At 38.4% G+C, this 16,608-nt stretch overlaps 1 long non-coding RNA gene across 1 annotated transcript; it reads left to right on the top strand.

Annotated features, from left to right (window-relative positions):
* Positions 1–841: 841 nt before the first annotated feature.
* LOC126087692 (uncharacterized) lies at positions 842–15,924 on the top strand. Its single transcript, XR_007519826.1, has 3 exons — positions 842–863; positions 2,326–2,420; positions 15,838–15,924. It is a non-coding gene; the product is annotated as an uncharacterized LOC126087692 (long non-coding RNA).
* Positions 15,925–16,608: the final 684 nt, after the last annotated feature.

A 16,608-nucleotide genomic window follows, 5' to 3' on the forward strand; every position in this document is an offset into this window, starting at 1 on the left:
ATTTTCTATTGCTCATGACATCGTGAGTTAAGGATTCAGGAAATGGCCAGCTGAATAGTTCATCTCTGATCCACATGGTATCGACTAGAGTGGTGGGGCTGTAGAAACTCTTCTAAGCTTGTGCCCTCGCTCACATGTCTGGATCCTGGGCGGGGTTGCCTGGAATAGATGTAGGATGGCTCGTATTTCTCTCTCTCCACGCATGGAAGTCTCAGAGTAGTTAGGATTCATACATGGTTTTTGGCTTTCCCCAGAAAGAATTATTTAAAAAAGAGTGTTCTGAAATACCGGGGCAGAAACAGCAAGCCTTCTTGTGACCTAACCTACCAAGTCCCAGAACATGACTTTGGCTGCATTCTTTTGGTGAAGCAAGTCATTGAGGTGAGCCTGTATTAAAGGGAAGAGAGGAATATACTTCACCTCTGGATGGGAGAAGAGTACGTGTGTTCAGGGAGGGAAGGAGTTGATGATGGCCTACGAGAAAAGTCATTACACATCCCTTTGTCTTATACCATATTTTAGATGATTTTTTTTTTAAATATATACTTATTAAAGAGGGACTTGGTGTCACTATGAGTCAGAATCAATTTGACAGCAACAGGTTTGGTTTGGTTTGGTTCACAGTTCTGAACTTCCACAATGAATTAATTTTCTTCTTTGGCTTGCAACTGATGACATGATCAGAACCAGAGACTGCAAAATCTAAGATCTCCTCTGCTAGTGGAAGTCCTGAGGCAAAACACACAATGAAGATAGAAGAGTGTTTCCAACATCCACGCTTAGATGAACACGGTGATCAGTACAAATAAACAACCTTGTAAAGAGGAAGAGTTGAACCAAAATAAAATTTCCACTTCCAGATGGTAGGTTTTAAGTACATTTGCTTCCATAATGATTTATTTAAAGTGAATGATATTTATGGCTGTTCTTAAAAAAAAAAAAAAACAGGTACGAAGAAAGCGCAATGTTCCCTGGCAGCTGATTCCAAAACATGACTACCATTTTCTCAGTGCTACTTCCATTGAGCCCAGTGGGAATTGTAGGGACTTGTGTTCTATATATGACCTTACTGCCAAGTAATGTACAGAAGTTGAGCTTGGAAGAGAACCTGTGGTTAACTCGCTATTTTTGGAAGTGTCATTTAATCTCTCTGATTAAATGTTTCCTCAACTGTAAAATAAATGTAAGGTCTTCCGAGATCTCAAGTCAGTGAAATAACAGAGCTCCTACAAACTAAACAAAAAATCAGATATATTATTTTATGTCATAAGGACATTACACAATTTTTAAAAGTAGACTGAAGAATCACATTTCCAAATGTCAAACCCATTAGTATGAAAATTCAGCAATTTTGAAACCTCCATTAACCTTTTATTCCTTACAAATTATTTCTAAATATTATCCACCACCACCAGTTGCCATCGAGTCTCTGACTCATGGTGGCCCCATATGTGTGAGGGTAGAACTGTGCTCCAGAGGGTTTTCAATGTCTGATTACTCAGAAGTAGATTGCCAGATCTTTCTTCTGAGGTACCTCTGGGTGGATTTGAGCCTCTAACCTATGAATTAGCAACCAAGTGCCTTAATCATTTAACTTGAACTATCCAAGACTCCTTCGAGTATCATATACATTCTAAAATAATAAGTTACTTAAAGGAAACTATTTTTCTTGTTGAATCACATATGATAAAAAATGTTGGTGAGACTTATGTTGTAATAATGGTCATATTATAGCAAATTAATCATAAAAACAAACAAACAAGAAAACCAAACCCGCTGCTGACAAGTCAATTACAACTCACAGTGGCCCTGTAGGACAGAGTAGAACTGCCCCACAGGGTTTCCAAGGAGCAGCTGGTAGATTCGAACTGCCAAACTTTTCGTTAGCAGCTGTAGCTCACCACAGCTCTTAACCACTGCACCACCAGGGTAGTTTTGTGCTTGATTTGACCTCAGTGGGAAAAAAATGAATTATTAAAATAATATGCACACATATAAAAGGTATTTTATATGTGTGCGTATTATTTAGTGCTTTCATTAGGTGTCTGCTATGAAATATGTAGAAAAAATTAAAAGTTTCAGATGACACTAAGCCTATGGTTCCTAAACTGTGCCCTGAAACATCCAATGCCACCACAACAAATTCTCAAGTGCGGTTGTGGATATTTTAAAGGTTAGAGGAAAGCCCAGACATATTCAACATCCATCAGATACCAGCATGACATCTGCCAGACACTGCTCAAAGGACAGCTTGAGTTCATTCATACTTTCCATATTAAATTCTGCTATAGTTCTTTGACTGACTTCATATCTTTGACTTTTTAGTGTTTGCTGTGATAAAAAGTAAATATGTGAGAAGCCAACGAGGAGCAGTAAATGAGAGCAGCAGTGTCCAAACTGATCTGAAGTTTTGAGAAGTTGTGAGTACCCGTCAGGTTCACATACATCCCATTACTAGTATTGGTGTTTGTTTAAGAATGAAATATTACCTTCTTTTAATTTGCGTGTATTATTTTTTCAAGTGTGTAGTAAGCTTTTGGAGTCTCCAGGTGGTACAAATGGTTAAGTGCTCAACTACTGGCCTGGCGATTTGCTTCTGACAGGCCTTGGAAACCCTGTGGAGCAGTTCTACTGTGACACGCAGGGGACTGCCATGAGTTGGAATCAACACAGCAACTAACAACATTAAATTTCAGGACACAATTATATTAAGTTGTTTGGACCCAACTACTTGATAAATGTTTATTTTGGCCCAGAGGGTACCACGAAAAAATTACTGCTATTAAGGCATTGAGAACAGAGAAAGTTTGAGAATCTCTGCCTCAGGCCATGACTATATGAGTGTAACATTTTGTTCACATAAAAGGGACCATTTAGTTTAGTTAAGCATTTTAGTTCTTTAATATTTGACTAGCTCAGAAAGTCTTTTCTGGGGGATGAAAATTACTATTGGGGATCTCTTTTTCACTTACAGAAAGAGGGTTTAGTAAAAGCAGTGTGTATGTGCAGGCGTACATGTATATGTGAGCTGTTCTTTGTAATCCCGCTGTAGCATGGACAACAGAGAGCTCCTCTTTCTCAGGAAAGGAAGGATGAAAGAAAAGGAGGGAAGGAGAAAGGAAGACAGGGAGGGAGGGAGGGAAAGAATAAATAAATGACTGAGGGAGAAATGAAAGAAAAGTAAAAGGAAAGAAAGGCAGAAAAGAAGAGACATAGAGGCACATAGAGGAAAGTAGAGACAGAACAAGTAATAGCATAAGTTATAAACAGAATTTAAATTCTCATATGTGGCACCAGGTTTATCCAGAAATACACCTATCTATCATTTTAATTCTTAGAAGAAGTATACCCAGAATGCTCCTTAGAAGCAAGGATGGTAAGACTTCGTTTCACATACTTTGGGTATGTTATCAGAAGGGACAAGTCCCTGGAGAAGGACAACATGCTTGGTAAAAAAGAGGGTCAGCGCAAAAGAGGAAGACCCTCAACGAGGTGGATACACACAGTGGCTGTGACAATGGACTCAAGCATAACAACAATCGTGAGGATGGTGCAGGACCAGGCAGTGTTTCTTTCTGTTGTACAAGGGGTCGCTGTGCGTTGGACCCAACTCTACGGCACCTAACAACAGCAACATCATTTTAATAATGATTCAAATCCTATATTACCACTAAAATCTTACTAGAAAAACTACGTTATAACATGAAAAATGTGTACTTCAAAATTATATTCATTTTAAATGCAAGATATAAAGGTGTATCTACAGTATAACCACATATTTTTAAACTAACAATAAAAAAAGATTGGCAAGAAATAGTTACAAAAGTTGACTATATTTATGCCATGAAACCTATATGTGATTTTTTCATCTTCTTGAATTGTCTTAAGTGAACCTTATTATTTTGACTAACAAAAATAATATATATCATATAAATATTATTTTGACAGAGGTGGTTCTGACAAAGTGAAGAATAGAACTGAATCCGTTATCCAGATGATTCATGATATCTCTTAAAATGAATAGGAATTTACTCTCTCATCCACACAATTCTCTCCCTCAAACTCTACGCCCCTGAGTAGCTCTTCTAAACTGGGGGTCTGCATTAGAATCACAAGTGATACTTTACAAATGTACAGATGATGTTGGCATCACCCTTTATCCCAGATATTCTGATTCAGTACATCAGGACGGGACTCAGGTGTCCACATGTGATTCTGTCCCTCCTGCTCAAGATTCTTGACTCAGACTCTCCTTCAAGCACCTATAGTCCTTCCTTATGTCCAAATTGGAATGCTTTTTGGTTGACTTTGTCTCTCCCCTAATTCAAATTATTACTCAAAATTCAGCTGGGTGGAGAGGCACATGCCATGGTCTGGGACCCCAGCAGGAAGCGTCTGGCTGTGCTTATGAAAGGAAATCCACGGGTACAGGATGGTAATCCAGTCATCCTCCAATTTCAATCTCATAACAGCCCTCTGTTTGAGCTATTTCTCTGTGGCATTATCCAGGGGGAGACAGGGGTTCATGCCCAGGATATTACTTTCCATCATTTCTTCAACAACAGGGCTCTGCTCACAGTGTGCTGGTCCACAGGCCGAATTGCCCACGTCCCTCTATACTTTGTCAATGCACAGTTTCCACATTTTAGCCCAGTGCTTGGCAGTCCTGGGACCCCCCGCATTGCAGACGGAAGCTCTGTTCATGACCTGCCCCTCATTACTGAGACATCTCCAACCTCTGCCCCTTGAGACTCTCTCCTAGGGCCACCACCTGCTCAGCTCCATTCCCACCTCTAATAAAAATCTTTCATTGTTTTTCACTCAAAAAAAAATTCAAAATTCAAAAATTCAAATTACGTATTCTAAAGGACATAGACAACTTTCTCTATGAACCCTATTTATTTTTAGTCACTCCATCCACATGAACTCCCTCCCCAAAATTCAGTGTATAGCCTCTGTCAGTCTCAGTCCTTTTGAGGCTATAATTACACCATTTCAGTTCAGGATAATTACGTTAACATCTGTTCAGTCTCTTCGCCATCCTTCTTTCCTCCATCTCTGACCCCTTAAAAGGTTAAAAGGCAAAACCATTTTCTGTCAAGTTGACTCCAACTCATGGTGACCTCATGTGTGTCAGATTAGAACTACACTCGATAGGGTTTTTTTGTGTGTGTATGTGTGTGTGCTTTAAGTGAAAGTTTACAATTCAAGTCAGTTTCTCATACAAGAACTTACACACACGTTGTTTTGTGACCCTAGTTGCTCTCCCTACAATGTGACAGCACACTCGTTCTCTTCACTCTGTATTTTCCATGTCCATTCAACCAACTCCTGTACCCCTCTGCCTTCTCATCTCACCTCCAGACATGAGCTGTCCACATAGTCTTCATGTGTCTACTTGAGCTAAGAAGGACATTCCTGATCAGTATCATCTCCTGTCTTATAGTCCAGTCAAATCTTTGTCTGAAGAGTTGGCTTCAGGAATGATTTTAGTTCTGGGCTAACAGAGAGTCCGGGAGCCATGTCCTCTAGGGTCCCTCCAGTCTCAGTCAGACCATTAAGTCTGGTCTTTTTACTGGAATTTGAGGTCTGCATCCCATTTTTCCCCTGCTCCATCAGGGATTCTCTGTAGTATTCCCTGTCATGACAGTCACTGGGAGTAGCTGGGCACCATCTAGTTCTTCTGGTTCCAGCATGATGGATTCTCTGGTTTATGTGGCTCTTTCTGTCTCTTGGGCTCATATTTTTCTTGTGTCTTTGATGTTCTTCATTCTCCTTTGCTCCAGGTGTGTTGGGACTAATTGATGCATCTTAGATGGCCACTTGCTAGCTTTTAAGACCCCAGATGCCACTCACCCAAGTGGGATGGAGAACATTTTCTTAATACATTTTGTTATGCCAATTGACCTAGAAGTCCCCTGAAACCATGATCCCCAGCACCCTGCCCCTGCTACTCTGTCCCTTGAAGTGTTTGGTTGTGTTCAGAAAACTTCTTAGCTTTGGGTTTAGTCCAGTTGTTCTGACTCACCCTGTATTGTGTGTTGTCCTCCCTTTCATCTCAAATAATTCTTGTCTGCTAATTACTGAATACCCCTCTCCATCCCTCCCCATTCTCTTAACCATCAAAGAATGTTTTCTTCTGTGTTTAAACCTTTTCTTGAGTTCTTATAATAGTGATCTCATACAATATTTTTCCTTCAGTGACTAATTTCACTCAGCATAATGCCTTCCAGATTCCTCCACGTTATGAGATGCTACATGGATTAATCATTGTTCTTTATCATTGCATTGTATTCCATTGTGTGAATATACCATAATTTTTTAATTCATTCATCCATTGATGGGCGCTTTGATTGTTTTCATCTTTTTGCTATTGTAAACAGTGCTGCAATGAACGCGGGTATGCATATATTTATTCATGTGAGGGCTCTTATTTCTCTAGGATGTATTCTAAGGGGTAGGATGACTGGATCTTATGGTAATTCTATTTCTAGCTTTTTAAGGAAGGACCAAATAGATTTCCAAAGTGGTTTTACCATTTTACATTCCCACCAGCAGTGTATAAGTGTTCCAGTCTCTCTACAACCTCTCTACCATTTATTATTTTGAGTTTTTTGTATTAATGACAGCCTTGTTCAGGTGAGATGGAATCTCATTTTAGTTTTGATTTGCATTTCTCTAATGGCTTTTTTTTTTTTTAATGGCTAGTGATCATGAACATTTCCTCATGTGTCTGTTACCTACCTGAATGTCTTCTTTGGCAAGTGCCTGTTCATATCCTTTGCCCATTTTTTAATTGGGTTGTTTGTCTTTTTGTTGTCAAGGTTTTGCAGAATCTTGTAGAAGTTAGAGATTAGACGCTGATCAGATTTGTCACAGCCAAATATCTTTTCCCAGTCTGTAGCTTGTCTTTTTACTCTTTTGGTGAAGTCTTTGGATGAGCATAAGTGTTTGAGTTTTAGAAGGTCCCCGTTATCTAGTTTCTCAGTTGGTGTTTGTGTATTAGTAGTAATGTTTTATATACTGTTTATGCCATGTCTTAGGGCCCCTAATATTGTCCCTATGTTTTCTTCCATGATCTTTATCATTTTAGATTTTATATTTAGGTCTTTGATCCATTTTGAGTTCGTTTTTGTGCATGGTGTGAGGTATGGGTCTTGTTTCATTTTTTTGCTGATGGATATCCAGTTATGCCAGCACCATTTGTTAAAGAATCTAACTTGGCCTCATTTAAGTAACTTTGAGCCTTTTGTCAAATATCAGCTGCTCATAAAACTCATAGGTAGATGAATTTATGTCTGTATTCTCAATTTTGTTCCATTGGTCTATGTATCTGTTGTACCAGTACCAGGCTGTTTTGGCTACTGTGGCAGTATAATAGGTTCTAAAATCAGGTAGTGCGAGGCCCACTTTGTTCTTTTTCTGTAGCTTTACTTATCCAGGGCCTCTCCCCTTTCTATATGAAGTTGGTGACTTGTTTCTCCATCTCATTAAAAAATGTCATTGGAATTTGGATTGGGATTGCATTGTATCTATAGATTGCTTTGGGTAGAATAGACATTTTCACAATGTTGAGTCTTCCTTTCCATAAGCAAGGTATGTTTTTCCATTTATGTAGGTCTCTTTTGGTTTCTTGCAGAAGTGTCTTGTAGTTTTCTTTGTATAGGTCTTTTACGTCTCTAGTTAGATTTACTCCTAAGTATTTGATCTTCTTGGGGGCTGTTGTAAATGGTATTGATTTGGTGATTTCCTCTTTGACCTTCTCTTTGTTGGTGTAGTGGAATCCAGCTGATTTGTGTATGTTCATCTTGTATCCTGATACTTTGCTGAGCTCTTCTATTAGTTCCTGTAGTTTTCTTGTGAATTCTTTAGGGTTTTCTGTGTATAAGATCATATCATCAGCAAATAGAGCTACTTTTATGTCTTCCTTACCAACTTGGATGCAACACTTTATTTCTTTTTCTAGCCTGATTGCTCTGGTTAGGACCTCTAGCACAACGTTGAGTAAGTGGTGATAAAGGGCATCATTGTCTGGTTCCTGTTCTCAAGGGGAATGCTTTCAGGCTCTCTCCATTTAGGAAGATATTGGCTGTTGGCTTTGTATAAATGCCCTTTATATTGTTGAAGAATTTCACTTTTATTCCTATTTTACTGAGAGTGTTTATCATGAATGGGTGTTGGACTTTGTCAGATGCCTTTTCTGCATCAATTGATAAGATTATGTGGTTCTTGTCCTTTGATTTATTTATGTGATGGATTATATTGCCTGTTTTTCAAATGCTGAACCATCCCTGCATACCTGGTATGAATTCTACTTGGTCATGGTGAATTATTTTTTTGATATGCCTTTGAATTCTATTGGCTAGAATTTTGTTGAGGATGTTTGTGTCTAAGTTTGTGAGGGATATTGGTCTGCAGTTTTCTTTTTTTGTGGTGTCTTTACCGGGTTTTGGTATCAAGGTTATGTTGGCTTCATAGAACAAGCTTGGGAGTATGCCATCCTCTTCTATGCTCTAAAATACCTTTAGTAGTAGTGGTGTTAACTCTTTGAACGTTTGTTAGAATTCTCCAGGGAAGCCATCAGGGCCAGGAGTTTTTTTGTTGGGAGTTCTTGAATTATCTTTTCAATCTCTTCTTTTGTTATGGATTTATTTAGTTGTCCTACTTCTGTTTGTGTTAGTTTAGGTAGGTAGTGTGTTTCTAGAAATTTGTCCATTTCCTCTCTGTTTTAAATTTGTTAAGAGTACAACTTTTCATACTATTCTGTTATGATTCTTTTAATTTCATTTGGGTCTGTTGTGATATCGCCTATGTCATTTCTTATTTGGGTTATTTGCGTGCCTCCTGTTTTTCTTTTGTCAGTTTGGCCAATGGTTTACTGATTTTGTTGATCTTTTCAAAGAAGCAGCTTTTGATCTTGTTAACTCAATTGTTTTTCTGTTCTCTATTTCATTTAATTCTGCTCTGATTTTTATTATTTGCTTTCTTCTGGTGCTCAAGGTCTTCTTTTGCTGCTGTCTTTCTATTTGTTCAAGTTGTAGGGATTCTTTGATTTTGGCCATTTCTTCTTTTTGGATGTGTGCATTTATTGATATAAATTGACCTCTGAGCACTGCTTTTGCTGTGTCCAAACGTTCTGGTAGAAAGTGTTTTCATTCTCATTTGATTCTATGAACTTCTTTATTCCATCCTTAATTTCTTCTTTAACCCAGTAGTTTTGAAGCTGTTGTTCACTTTCCATATGTTTGATTTTTTTTCCTTGCCTTTTCTGTTATTGATTTCTACTGTTACGGTTTTATGGTCAGAAAAGACCCTTTGTAATATTTCGATGTTTTGGATTCTGTTAATTCTTGCTTTATGACCTAATATGTGGTGTATTCTGGAGAATGTTCCATGTGCATTGGAAAAGAAAGTATATTTGGCTGCTGTTGGGTGGAGTGTTCTGTATATGTCTATGAGGTCAAGTTGGTTGATTGTGGCATTTAAATCTTCTGTGTCTTTATTGAACCTCTTTCTGTATGTTCTGTCCTTCACCGAAAGTGGTGTGTTGGTCTCCTACTATTATTGTGGAGTTGTCTATCTGTCTTTTCAATGCTGTTAGAGTTTGTTTTATGAATTTTGGAGCCCTATTGTTTGATGCTTAAATATTTATTATGTTTATATCCTTCTGATATGTTGACCTTTTAATCATTATATAGTGTCCTTCCTTATCGTTTGTGGTGGATTTTACTTTAAAGTCTGTTTTTTCAGAAGTTAATATTGCCATCCCTGCTCTTTTTTTATTGTTCTTTGCTTGATATATTTTTTTTCTACCCTTTGAGTTTTAGTTTGTTTGTGTCTTTAAATCTAAGGTGTCTCTTGTAGGAAGCATATAGATAGATCGTGTTTTTTTAACCATTATGCCACTTTCTGTCTCTTTATTTGTGGATTTAGTCCATTTACATTAGAATAATTATTGATAGGTATCAGTTTAGGGCTGTCATTTTGATGTCTTTTTGTGTGTGTATTGTTGACAGTTTCTTTTTTCTACCTAATTTTTGATGCTGAGTCATTTTTCTTTATATATTGTCTTTTCCTCTTTTTCATTGTTGTTGCTTTTGTGTTTGCTCAGTCTATGTTTTTCTTGTTTTTTATTTAGATGTGTAGTACTCTTATTTTCCTTTTTGGTTACTTTTCTATTTACCCCTATTTTTCTAAGTTTAAACCAAACTTTTATTTCTTTATATCGCCTTGACTTCCTCTCCATATGAAAGATCTATGACTACATTTTTTAGTCCCTCTTTTTTGATGTAATGTTGTTATCTTTTACATAATGACATCTCTGTTTCCCTGTTTTGAGCATTTTAGCTTTTATTTATTTTGTGATTTCCCTCTCTGGGTTAATATATGGGTGCTCTGTCCTGTGTTCTACTCTTGGTTTGTTATCTGATGTTATTGATTTTTTAACCAGAGAACTCCCTTTAGTATTTCTTATAATTTTGATTAGGTTTTTGCAAATTCCCTAAACTTCTCTTTATCTCGAAATGTCCTAATTTTGCCTTCATATTTGAGAGACAGTTTTGCTGGATATGTAATTCTTGGTTGGCAATCTTTTTTTTTTTTTTCTTCAGTGCTTTGTATATGCCATCCCATTGCCTTCTTGCCTGAGTGGTTTCTGCTGAGGAGTCCGAGCTTAGTTTTATTGACTCTCCTTTGTAGATGACTTTTTGTTCATCCCTAGCTGCTCTTAAAATTCTCTCTTTATCTTTGGTTTTGGCAAGTTTGATTATGATATGTCTTGGTGACTTTCTTTTGGGATCTACCTTGTGTGGGGTTCAATGAGCATCTTGGATACTTATCTTTTCATCTTTCACTATATCAGGGAAGTTTTCTACCAACAGATCTTCAACAATTCTATCTGTAGCTTTTGCTATCCCTTCCTGTTCTGGTACTCCAATCACTCATAGGTTATTTCTCTTGGTAGATTCCCACATAATTCTTAGGGTTTCTTCATTTTTTCAAGTTCTTTTATCTGATTTTTCCTCAAATATGTTGGTGTGAAGTGCTTAGTCTTCAATCTCACTAATTCTGACTTCCATTTCTTCAATTCTGCTCCTATGACTTTCTATTGAGTTGTCTAATTCTGAAATTTTATCGTTAATCTTCTGAATTTTTGTTTGCCGTCTCTCTATGGATTCTTGGAGCCTGTTAAAGTTGCCTTATGCTCTTCTCTAATCTTCTTATGTTCCTCTAATGCTATGTCTGTGTGTTCCAGGGCTTTTTCTGTGTTTTGCCTGATCTCCTTCTTGATCTCTTGAAGAGTTCTATATATTAACCTTTTGTATTCTACCTCTGATAGTTCCAGGAAGTTCTCTTCATTTGCAAGGTTTCTTGAGTCTTTGTTTTGGGAGCCTGCTGAAGCCATCATGGCCTGCCTCTTTATGTGATTCGATATTGACTGTTGTTTCCAAGCTATCAATAAGTTATTGTAGTCATTTATTTTGTTTGTTTACTATGTCCTACTTTCTTGTTTTGTTTTCTTTTGATATTCCCAAATAGGCTGCTCAAGTGAGCTAGTTTGATTATTGGTACCTTTGAAGCTCTAAAGTCCTGCCTCCAGGTGTCTAGAGCTATTACTAGGTATATGAGTCCAGGAACCCATTTACTTTTCCTGTATGGATTCAGCTTAGGTGCCCAGGTAGTCGGTCACCAAGTGGGTGGAGCATAGGTAGGCATGGGTATCTGGCTGCAGTAGGGGCTCACAGGCTGAGCAAGGTAGGTGACTGACAATCACCCCAAGTGTCTGTGAGGAAAGCATGTTCCTCTTCCCTAGAGCACCTAGGTGGGTGGGTTTTGCAGCTGGACTATGGGCACCCAATGCTTTCGGCTGTAAGACTGGGAGGCACCAGTACCCTTGGACTCCTGTCTGGGATGGTTAGTTGCCGTGGATGAAGCCACTAGTCCTCAGGTCCCAGATATTGGTAGGTGAGGACTCTTCTTAACAGGCTGAGTGGTGTCAAATGTCATGAACCTGCTTCTCCACCATGTAGCTGAAACAGTTGAAGTCAGGCTTCAGCTATATACCCTGTTGTACTGTGCTAATGAGGGCTTCAATTGGGCCCACATAGGTCTATGCAGGGGTGAAAAGCATTCAAAGTCCATGGACTTTCTTATGACTATGTCTAGGCAAAGGAGCTGTTTCTGCCCTGATTTTCTAGCTTAGGGGAGTTGACAGATTATTTTTCCCCTCTGTTTGTTAATATGTTCCTTCTCCAAGGCTGGGAGGATGGCCCAGGGTGAGCAACAGGTCCTACTTCCAGCCCAGGGAAAGCGGATCTCACTGAAACTGGCTCAGGACCCAGTGCAGAGCAAGGAGGTTTCACTTAAATGGCAGAATTTTTTCAAAAGGGGTATTTTTTGGTGCGTGTGGTATATTAGACGCAAATACTCATCTTTTGCTGAGAGGGCCACTTTTCCCTGATTCTGGAGGTGTGGTTGAACTCTCTACTGCTTAGTCTCTCCCGATGTGGAAAACATGTCCAAAACACCACTGCTTATCTTACAGCACTTGCGGCAGCGGATCCAGCCTGTGGCGTGCTGGTTCCTGCCAGGTCGGGTCTGGCAACTCCTCACTGCTTCTGAACTGTCTCTCCTTCACCCTGCCAGTTAGTCTGATTCCTCAACTTTGCCTTTGGTGTTCAGGGCTGCTAGATTGTCATATATGATTGATTCTCTTTTTTTTTTTTGGGGGGGGTCTTTGTTGTAAGCAGGATTACTGCATACATCTGACTACTCTGCCATCTTGGCCCCACTTCTGCTCCATAGGATTTTTAATGATATATTTATTTTTAAAAATAGATTGCCAGGCCTTTCTTCCAAGGTACTTCTGGATGGACTGGAACTTCCAATCTTTTGGTTAGCAGCTGAGCACATTAACATTTGGTATAACCTAGGGTCTCCTTAAAAGGCAAAGTATGTGAATTTTCTTTTTGATATTCATTTCTTCCCTCTCCCTCCATCACAGCCTACACTCAGGAAAGCATCAGAGATAATTCATACTGCTGTGTAAATAGCCCGTAGTGGAGAGTACTTTAGCTGAAAAAGTGGAGCTAAGAGAAGGATGAAATGTTCTGCACCAGCCAATATGTAAACAATGTCCTTTTGGTTTTGTTTCATAGCCACAAAACCTCCAAAATTTCTGAAAGCCATGTAAACCATATCATTATGCATGGGTGATATAATATTTAGGATTTATTTGGTGAACTCTTGAAAATAATCACTAAGACCTTCAAATTAATCATTTAACATCTAGATCACACTTGAATACAAATTTAATTTCTTGGTTATATTCTACATTTTCTTTATCATCACTGAGTTATTTTCTTAATGGGAAGAACTAATAGCAAATGCTATAGGATTCTATAAAATTCTAGAAATTCTGTCCTCTGGCATGTTTCCGTGGCAGAATAAAAATAGCTATAATAAGGCTTTTGACTGATTCATTCACCTTCTCTTGGTTTGCTAGCATGTTCAAATCTGACAAGAAATTGTGCTATTTGGAGATGGCAATTGCTTAATTAAGTTTACCTGTCACAGAGGAAACATACAGAACATGTAGATACTGCCTTCTGTTTAGTGGATGATATACTGTAACCTGAGGTATAATACTAAGATTATGTCTAGATGAGCATAGTGGAGAAATAGAAACACCATTATATTAATCAAGTCAATGTCAACTCATACTACCCTAACTAAGCAGGTCCAATTTCCCTGTCAGAGAACTCTTAGCCCTTGGTGTCTCTCTTTAGGACTTGTAACATTTTCATTTTTATGTGGTTATTTAACTACTTGACGAATACATATCTCCCCCTTTGGACCATAAGGGCAGGGTCCGTGTCTGTTTTACCATTGTATTATCAGCACATAGCATAGTGCTTCTTAAACACAGGTGTCAATGTTTTGTGTACATTTGTACATACTTGAGGGGAAGTATGAAAAGGTAATTAGTGTCCCAAATATTTCTCCTATTAACTGGCTAATCTGTGGCTTCTCACACTATTTGACACTACCTTCTTTCCTCTTATCCATCTCTCTTAATTTCCTATTCCCTGATCTATCATGGCCTTGCCAAGCTTGGACCTCATACTTCCTAGACAGGATAATGAACAGGTTTCGCCTTCCTTTCTTCACCTCCTCTTCTAAACATAAATTACTCTATCCAACTGCTAAAAAAAGTAGATATTCCTCTGACTCAGGGACACATTCATTCCATTTATATTCCACTCTCCTGGCAGTGAGCCCTTATTTTTAAAGTTAATCCCTTCTGGGGCTTTGCATAAATAGTTCCTCATACATCTAATAGACAGGCAGATGTTGCCTAGTGGTTAGGTGTGAACAGGTTGGGGTTAGCCTGTCTAGATTCAAATACTTATTATGCCACTAATTAGCCATCTGGTCTTGGGAAAATTACTTGGACAAGTTCTCTGGGCCTCATAGTCCTCCCCTGTAAAGCAGGGGTAACAATATCTAATATATAAAGCTGCTACTAGGATCAGAAGGGATAATATAGAGAGTCCCTAGGACCATGGCTGGCTCAGAGTAGGTACTCAACAAATATTAGCTATTACTATAAAGCATGTGTCTTGCCTTCTTCCTCTACATGTAAATATTCAGTTAAACACCTGTACCTGATTTATAATTCATTCTCATTACATCTTTACTCTCAACATCAAATTTCTTAAATTCTGCTCTTTTCTCACTTCCTAGTCCATTCTTATCTACTGAAAATAGATACTGATAACTAAAAAGATATCGCAGGTGATTGGAAAGCTACAGGTGGTTATCGTCCATCTCAGGCAAACACTGGACCCAATCTATTCCTCTCCTTTCTACAACCCACACCCCAATGGCTTCCTCTCTTCTTCTTCCACACTTACAGAGACTAAGTCTAGAAAAGACTAGCTGTTCTGAGGTTAGTAGATGAGAATGGTTTGCTCTCACATTAACTTTAGCCTACTGACAGTTCTACCACTCTTGAGTTCTTGTATATCTCCAGATAACCTTTATTAGATTATTGGTTACTCACTGGTGGGTATTTGGAAACAACGATATAGTACTTGGAAGAAATTAAATGATAACTTTGAAACGTAAGGTCTTTTTTTTGTGAGATATGAAATATCTCCTTTCTAAGAGTGCTTCCTGGTCTATATAAAAAATGCTTAAAATTTCAGGCAAAAAATTGATTTTTTTTGTTCTAGAAAATTATTGGAAACACCAAGGTTAGGAATATTAAATTGGTCATCACAAATTACTCCTAAGCAATGGTTAGAATGTTCACAAGCATGAAATACCCATCCTAAGTCAGGCAGGTGATAGTCATACATAACTCTACTTTTATAATTTCAAAAAGAACTGCCAACATGGTGAACACAATTATTGTCACTGAATTGTACTTGTGAATATTGTTGAAATGGCAAGGGTTTTGTTACATACGTATTTACAACAATAAATTTTATAAAAAGAAGGAACTGCCAATATCTTGGCATCCTAGAAAGTTCTAGAAGGTACAAAATCTTCAGTTCTCTAAGTCCACTTAAATATGAACTCACAAAACCTATCAACAGTTCAGATTACAAAGCAAAGCAAGTGCGTTCATCTCTGGCAGCTATCTTGAATAGTATAATGACAGTTTTTGAACATTATTTGTGGTCTAAAATTACTTCACAGTTTTGTGACTAGGGTAAAATGGCTGTGAGAGAACACTGATATCTTTAACTTAAAGAAAAATGCTGTAAATACTGTTGTTAAAATTAAAAAAAAAGTTATTTATTTTATTTTTTATTTATCTATTTACTTTAGGTAACATTAAAGCTTGGGACTGGGATAAAGAGCAAGAATTCCAAGCAGAACAAACAATGCTAGCAAATGCATGGAGTTATGAAAGGGTCTGACACAGAGGAAGAGCAGCATATGGTTTAGGATGCCTGCTTTGGACTGATGGTGTAACTTGACCCTACAAATGCCAGTAAATTTCCATTAGTCCTTAAACTAGGCCAAGCCAGATTTGGCCCCCCCTGCTTGCGCAGAAGGGCCAGCTATGACCGTTAATTGACCTCAACAGATGACGCAGCAACAGGTGGAACAAATCAGAAGGAAACTCATCACCGGGACCCGATTCCAAAGCAAGAAGTCTGACAAGAACCACATCATCTCCTGTTTTCTGGTCCTGCAGCATCTTCCTTCTAAAATTTGCCCTCCCCAGTATGCCTGTGTGGCCACCGTCTTGGTGCTCAAATCGTGTATAATCCCTGCTTCCCCGTAGCTTGGAGCCCTGGTGGCACAGTGGTTAAGAGCTACAGCGAGCTATGGCTGCTAAACAAAAGGTCAGCAATTTGAATCCAGCAGCCACTGCTTGGAAACCCTATGGGGGAGTTCTACTCTGTCCTACAGTGTTGCTATAAGTTGGAATCAACTCGACGGCAATAGGTTTGGATTTTTTTGTGTGTGTTTTTTCCCCCAAAGCTTGGGGAGTCAGATTTGAGTAACATCTTCCCAGCTCCTTGCTCTGAGCATTGCAATAAAGTTACTGTCTCTTGCTCATAGGCTGGTGTCAAGATTATTGGCTTGCCA

Source organism: Elephas maximus, chromosome 13 (assembly GCF_024166365.1).
Source record: "Elephas maximus indicus isolate mEleMax1 chromosome 13, mEleMax1 primary haplotype, whole genome shotgun sequence".
Taxonomy (NCBI): Eukaryota; Metazoa; Chordata; class Mammalia; order Proboscidea; family Elephantidae; genus Elephas; species Elephas maximus.